Raw genomic sequence first — 8,071 nt, 5'->3', positions numbered from 1 at the left:
AAAAGTGTTGTACAAGACAACAATCTCATCAACAAAATATTGCTGCTATAGAAACTAATCACTAGCCAATCTTAAGAGGACTATATTCCCCCTTACAATTCAATAGATTATATCTAGTCTTTGTCTTGCTCCAGTTGTGTCATGAAATATGATTAGTAGCTTTCCAAGTTCTCCATCAAATGTAGCCCAATTTGATCTCATTGTTAGTTAGTTGTTAATTTGTGATTGAGTTGAGAATCGATATGTTTCGTTTGCACCTTGTTGTCCTTATCTCGATCTTTTAAGAAGCTAATAATCCAATACATTTGAGTTAAACAATTGTAACTTATAGTCTCAACTTTAATTTCTAAAGGGGTAAATGAGTGAGAAAGGACACCCAAGCATTTGAACTTCCAAATATATTTAATAATAGTTAACTAAAATCATGTTGTGAGTAGTTAAAAATGTAATCAAAGCAACTTTCCAAACCCATGATAAATAAAAATAAAAAAGAACAACTCATTCCATAATAGTTAAAGTGAGGACAAAACCAAAAACAATGCTTTCAAGTTACCACATAAAAGACGAGGAAGTGGGATTCCATGATACCTACACTTGTTTTAACATGACCAATAAAAACGTGCTAAACATGTCAAAGCCTAGCTGCTCTAAATGCGAAGGTCAAGTTGGATAAGGTTTTTGAAAAGTTGATGACATACTCTTCCCATCAATCATAGGTTTTTTCTTAATATGGAATTGAACTTACATCGCTGCTCAGCTCCAATCTTTTAATATTTATTTTGAGGATTCTCCCATAAAATTTCAGTTTAACAGGCATGACTGAAACAATGAGGAAGCTCATTCTGCTGTGTCTCCTTGCATGTTCTGCAACAGTAATCAAAGCCCCTTCACCAACGTCAAGCGATCGAGTCCCACTGCTGGCTTTTCATCGCAGCCTAACCAACTCATCCCGTCGTTTCCTCAATTGGGCGCAGACCGACTCCTCCCCATGTTCTTGGACTGGCATTTCATGCTATCCACACACACATACAGTCATGGCTTTAAACTTGACTGGACTCCAATTGACGGGAAAATTGACACCAAAATTGGGGGATTTGACGGGCCTGGTGTCACTTGATCTCAGCAGCAATTCTATGTCTGGAAACATTGTTCCTGAGCTGGGGAACTGCAGCAAATTAAAGTCCCTCTGTTTAAATAACAATCATTTCTCCGGCTCTATTCCCCTGCAGCTGTTTGATCTGACGGATTTGGAGATGCTTGATCTCGGAAAGAATTCTCTCAACGCCACCATTTCTCCGCAAATAGGCAAGCTGAAGAATGTCCAGTATTTGGGTCTTAATGACAATTATCTTAGCGGTAAAATACCCAAAGAAATCTTTAGGCTCCCCAGGTTACAAACCTTATATCTATGTACAAACAACCTCACTAGTCCAATTCCTGAATTTGGTCAAGTGTGTTCTATTGTATCTCTCTGGGCTTTTGACAACTCGCTTTCTGGTCCAATACCTACTTCCTTGGGAAATTGTGTTAATATGAGTGATTTTTATCTTAGCAACAATCGCTTAGTTGGGAGTATACCTTTAAACTTGGGATTCCTCTTACAGCTGAAAAATTTGTTCCTTTATGGAAACGGGCTTGTGGGCAATATCCCCAAAACCCTAGGAAGGCTCACCAGTCTAGTAACACTCGACCTTAAGGGTAATCAATTGAATGGAAGCATACCAGTAGAATTAGGCCATTGTAGCAGTATTACCGCTTTAGATCTTTCAAACAACAATCTTACTGGCTCCATGCCCTCTTCATTAGGTCGCCTCAAGAATCTTGTTACGCTTCACATTAACGATAATAGGCTTACAGGGGCGATTCCTCCAGAGCTAGGCAATTGTAGTTCTCTATCCGATCTCTGGTTGCATAGGAATTTTCTGCAGGGCATGATTCCTTCCGAATTGGGTCGGTTAGCAAACCTTCAAATGCTTTACCTGGCTTATAACAACTTGGTAGGGCCGATTCCCCGAGAAATTTGTAACATTAGCAGTCTTGTAGAGCTTGGGCTTTATAATAATCATCTTAGCGGTATGATTCCTAGGGGAATCTCGAGTCTAAGCCATTTAGGGTTCTTGAGTCTGGCTGAAAACGATCTCGTAGGAGAAGTCCCGTTTGATCTTGGAAGCAAAAGTGAGTTGAAGAAATTGGACCTGACTGGAAATCGCCTACACGGAAAGATTCCTACGAATGTGTGTGCAAGAGGAAAACTTCAAGTTCTTGATGTTGCGGACAACCTTTTTCAAGGTCATTTTCCAGGGTTCATTGGAGATTGCCCATCTCTGAGGAGGGTGATTATCAGCAACAACAACTTGAGTGGAAGCATAGAGAAGAGTCTGAATGTGAATATTGGAATTTCATATTTGGACATGAAGAGAAATGCCTTTGAAGGATCCATTCCTCATAGTTTTGGTCTATGGAGGAACTTAACCATGATGGATATGTCAGAGAATGTATTCTCTGGATTAATACCAGCCGAGTTTGGAAAACTGTGGAAGCTCAGCATTTTGAATTTGTCCTCAAACAGACTGGTGGGAAACATACCATCTGAGCTTGGAGATTGTTCCGATATATTCATGCTTGATTTGAGCAATAATTTTCTTACAGGAAGCATTCCCCTGCACCTTTTCAGTTTAGCAAAGCTTCAGAATTTGCTTATGCAAGGAAACAATGTTACGGGACAAATCCCGGACTCTATGTCCATTCTTCAAGAGCTAAGACAACTAGAGCTCGGTGACAACAATCTTGAAGGCCACATTCCATCCGCTCTTGGAAGTTTGCCTAGTTTATCATCTGTTCTGAACATCAGCAATAACCATTTGAGTGGAGAGATCCCACCTAGCCTAGGCAATTTGCAGCAGCTTCAAATTCTTGACCTCTCAAATAATGAACTCTCAGGTGTAATTCCTTCACAGTTGGGTGACATGGTATCTCTGACATACATAAATGTGTCACACAATCGTCTTTCAGGATATCTTCCAAGCTCGTGGACAAGGTTCCTTAATACCTCCTCTGCTTCTTTTGCTGGAAACAAAGATTTGTGCATGGCAGATCTTAACTTGTGCAAAAGTGGAAGTTACAGATCTTCTCACAGAAATACCGACAGAGGAAAGCTCATAGCTCAAATAACAGTTGCCGTCGTTTCTTCTGTGGCTATTGTCTGTGTGTTTGGATACTTTGCAATCATTTGTTTACCTCGCCTTCGATTGTCCAGCCACCAAGAAGATGAGATGGAGGTAGAGGAAGTGTTACCCCAAGGCATCCTTTTTGAAGATATAATGAAAGCAACGGAGGGATTAAGTGAGAAGTTTGTGATCGGCAGAGGCAAACATGGAGTTGTGTACAGAGCGGCATTACCATCAGGTACGGTATTTGCTGTAAAAAAGTTGATATTTTCAGAGAAAGGACTTAGCGGCACAAGTTTTAAGCTTGAGATTGAGACATTGGGAAGCGTAAGGCACAGGAATCTGGTAAAGATTGTTGGGTTTTCTTCATGCAAGGCTTGGGGTTTGCTAATTTACGAGTACATGAGTGGTGGGAGTCTCCATGATGTGCTGCATCTGGTCAAGCCAAGGGCTTTATTGGATTGGGAAACTCGTTATGATATAGCTCTTGGGATTGCACATGGTTTAGCATATCTTCATCATGATTGTGTGCCCCAGATCATTCATAGAGATATTAAGCCCTCTAACATTCTTTTGGATTCTGATATGGTACCGCATATTGCAGACTTTGGACTGGCAAAATTGATAAGTGATCCAGAGGACAGAAATGTAAGTTCCATGTCATCTGTAGTGGGCACTCTTGGCTATATTGCACCAGGTGAGGATTTTGCTAATGATGTTGATAAAAACTTTTTGTTTGTGCTACGACTCGTGATTTTTGAAAATTGTCTTCACATATTGCTTTCATACAAGATAAGAATGATAGTTTCAAGCTCTAATTGACTGATGATTGCTTCCTTTTTCTCATTTTAATGGCAGAAAATGTATTCTCCAGTCAAGTAAATGAAAAAACCGATGTGTACAGCTATGGAGTGGTGCTGCTTGAGATTTTGACTGGAAGGATGGCAGTGGATCCATGCTTTGAAGATGGAGATGATATTGTTAGCTGGGTGAAGAGGAAATTGGAATATTGTGGGAATTCTTTGTGTGTCTTAGATGAAGTGACGGATGATTGGATTGAGAATGAGAAGCAGGAAGTAATGCAAGTCTTGGTATTAGCGATAGATTGCTGTCAGTTAAGGCCAGATGCTAGGCCTTCAATGAGACAAGTGGTTGATCGACTGGTCAAGATGAAATGAGAAGATGCAGAGCAGAAAAGAAAAGTGAGGATTTGAGTTATGAGTTGCTCATTCACAATAGTTTTCCAGACGTTTCATCAACTGTGAATCTAAGTTAGCAAGTTTGTTTAGTGTCATGAAACTAAATTAATAAGTTTGCTTACGTTCTTCAAATTCTTAAAAATAAAGTATGTACCCTTTATTTGTAGTACAATTATGTACCATCTCTAGACCCATATATAAAATGGCTGCATTGTGAACTGCAACAGAATGTTTCTAGCCAACATAGCTTAAGAGTTTCTTTTTCCAATGCACAAGTTATATTTGTAGAATTAAATTTGTTTCTGGCCTCTAGATTAGGCATATGTTCAGCATGAGTTGCTTAGGTGGCTAGTCCTTATCTGAATAAGACTGACAGCATCTGCCATTTCGGGCAAAAGTGTATGGTCCTTAAAAATACCAAACATCACACTAAAACCTTCGAGTTCCAATTATGGTAAGGAGTTCTCTTTATTTTGTTTAAAGAACACAAGTATCTTTTTCTCAGAATCAGGTCTGAATCGCTCATCAATTGCAGCTATTAGAATCAAATTTCTTTCACATATATCCATACTACTGATATTGTTTGTTGCTGTAAGATTGGCCAGTTCTTAGTTAAGTGGCTAACCAGGAATTAATTGTTATGAATCAAACGATCCCATGGAAGACACGGCAAATGAAGAAAGTGCACATTAAAGTAGCAGTGAGGTCTCTCTCCATCAATGCAGAAATGTGTAGTTTTGAACGTCAAGGGCTTCTATTAATTTGTTCTTATTAATGCATCAGACTATTTTCTTCAGGCTTCTACAATGGAAGCATCTTTGGTTGTAAACAATTTGACATTTGGAAAAAATTTGACGTTCATTTAAGTGTATCCTTAGTCCTTTTTTTAATATATTGTATAATTCATATAAAAAATAATTAAAATAGTTTTTAACAAATAAAGTTTAGTAAGTTCTAAGTTGAAACAAGAAACCTTATAACAAATCAAATTTATTTTAGAACTTACTAAAATTTATATATTTTATATTTTAAACAAAAGTAATTAATTATTTTTTTCTTACAATCTCAAATTTTCTTAATTTTTTAAATTTGTTCTATAATATAATTTAGTTTTTATTTAATAAATATAATATTTTAAGTCATCTTAGATTTCTTTCCATTCTAATATAATTCATTTTAAGTCTTGTAGTTTTCATTCACATAAAAATGATTTTAAAAATATAGATATGCAATTCAAATTTTTGAGAGAAAAATAATATATAATTTCATTTCATTAATCATTTAAAAAAAAATTAAATATAAGTTACAAGTTACATTAGATGTGGTTGATTTCATAGTTGAGCATTTGTCATGCTTATTATTGAAATTTTGTATTGAAAAAATAAAATGAATTTATATTTTATAAAAATTATGGAAAAAATTATACTATGACATTCGATAGGAAAAAATGTTAAACTTTTTAAATATATATTGTTTTAAATTATAACAGAAATGAGTTTCAATATGTCTAGGCTAAAACTAGCTTATATATATTTTTGTATATATAAAAAAGCCAAGAGTTATCCTTCTTGAGGCGCCTATTGCACTGAGGCAAATTATGAAATAGGCACGATAACTCTCGGCTTTTTTATATATATAAGCTAGTTCGTTATGTGTTTTACCGAAATGGCTAAACAGCTGACCGAATGAGTAATTGTTATAATTTACTAATTACTTAAAGACTACAAAACAGTTCTATTTTAATTTTAATAATAATTTATAAATCTTTGATAGACGCTTCCGCATTTTCCAAATTTTATATCTCCAATTTTTACTTCTTTCTAGAGATTTAATTGTTAGGGATAGTAGCTGACACTCAAAGTTAGTATGTTTTCTGTTATTTTACGTTCATGAATCATGGAAAATCAAGTGAAAACAAGCCAAAGTTACATTTGCTCAATATTGCCATGGGTGCAATTGATTAAATGGGTTAGTGACAGCCGATTACAAGAAAAAAAAAATTCTTACAACACAGGTTTATTTGTTATTTCTGTTGTCGATAAAAAATCCTATTGAAGTTTTTTTTTAAAAGTCATAAAAAATACATTAGCTATTTGAAAGGAAAACGGTCCACACAGATCATTTAGGCCTCGTTTGGTTGTTGGAATATGAGTGGAATAGGAAAAGGAAATTAGAATATGTTTTATATTTGTTGTTTGGTAAGCTCAATCGAAATTGGGAATAAGAAGACATATTCCAATTTTGCCCTTAAAATGAGTATACGTCTATGCCAAAAAATATCTATTATTGGAATAGGCCATTTCCATTCCCATTCTGATTTTCCATTAAAAAAATTTTAAATTTTTTTTTGGAATTTTTTTTAAAAAAAAATTACTTTTTTTTTTGAACTTTTTTGTTAAATTTTTTTTATAACATTTTTTTGAATTATATCTATTTGTTTAAAAAAATGAAAATGAATTAACCAAAAAAATAATAAATTAAAAAAAAATTAGGGGAAATGTTTTTAAAAATACAAAACTTAATCTTATTCCTATTTCATTTTTGTACAACCAAACACAGGATTAACATATTCCTAGTCAAATTCCAAGTGCACCAAACATGATTGGAATTGCCCTTTTCTATTCCCATTCCCCATTTCCATTCCCATTCCATTTTTCTATTCTAATTTTCTATTCCTATGCCAGCAACCAAATGGGGCCTTAAGGCGTTTTATAAAATAAAACTATTAACCTCTACTTATTTGAATGAGATGTTCAAAACCATTAATTTTGATATATAGTATGATGTGAAAGAAGTAATCTCTCTAGATAGTCTCACAGATTTTAAGAGCATTTGTTCATTTTTACTATCTTTTATTATGTGAGCTTTTAATTTGAAATATATTCTTTGAAGTTTGTTTGTGGATTAGAAATCATAGATTCTATTTTAAATAGCAAGCATTATTTATTTTGTTGAAGCTATTTTTTAAAGTTATATTATGCATGATATTTTTTTTTGATTAAGTAAAATAGCTTTTTTACAGGGTTCTTGAAATCTATCAGTTAACAATAAAATACTACTAAAAGTTCTAGTCTAACAACCAAGCAACATGAAAAATAGTAGGCCTAAATTGGCCAACATACATAAACAAAAAACATATGGCCAAAAGCTAACGAACAGACAAAAGATCAAGAGCAATGATCAGAGCACTAATTCTTTAACCAACTCCATTTTTTTGAGCTCCAACTCTTCCATGGCCTCAGCCTCATCGATCTTCAAATGACTATCATCTAGGGAGACCTCCTCTTCCCTCGTCCTCTTTTCTACTCCTCTTCCCTCTTCCTCTTTTCTGCTCTCCTTCTTTTGCTCGGGCTCTCTTCCTACAAAGAAACATCCTCATCAACTACCCTAGTTTCCTCTTTGTCCTTTTCCTCCTTCCCCTTTTTGCTTTCCTCCATCATTGCATGCAGCTAAATGATGTTATCATTAAGACCTTTTATTATATTAAGGCTTTGGCTAGCCGAGCTATGGAGAGAGCTCTCCATCCTTTCCACTCTTTTTTCAATCTTAGAAACCCTAGCATCCAACTTGCCAATTCTAACATTCCGCCCCCCTCCCCCCCCTTTGGGTCTTTCTTGCCCCTGCAACTTAAAATTAATTTCTTCAATTTCATGGAAGATCCATTTAATGGACCAGAAATTGTCCACCATATTGTTCTGTGCATTG

The 8,071-nt window shown here is 35.2% G+C and overlaps 1 pseudogene; it reads left to right on the top strand.

The window, feature by feature from the left end:
* The first annotated feature begins 815 nt into the window (after nucleotides 1-815).
* On the top strand, nucleotides 816-4,443 carry LOC149544610 (uncharacterized; annotated as a pseudogene).
* Nucleotides 4,444-8,071: the final 3,628 nt, after the last annotated feature.

This window comes from Cupressus sempervirens, chromosome 8 (genome assembly GCF_028749045.1).
Source record: "Cupressus sempervirens isolate cs-2001-9-10 chromosome 8, ASM2874904v1, whole genome shotgun sequence".
NCBI classification, from domain to species: domain Eukaryota; kingdom Viridiplantae; phylum Streptophyta; class Pinopsida; order Cupressales; family Cupressaceae; genus Cupressus; species Cupressus sempervirens.
Note: the sequence above shows the minus strand (reverse complement) of the source record. Positions and strands in the feature narration are given on the sequence as shown.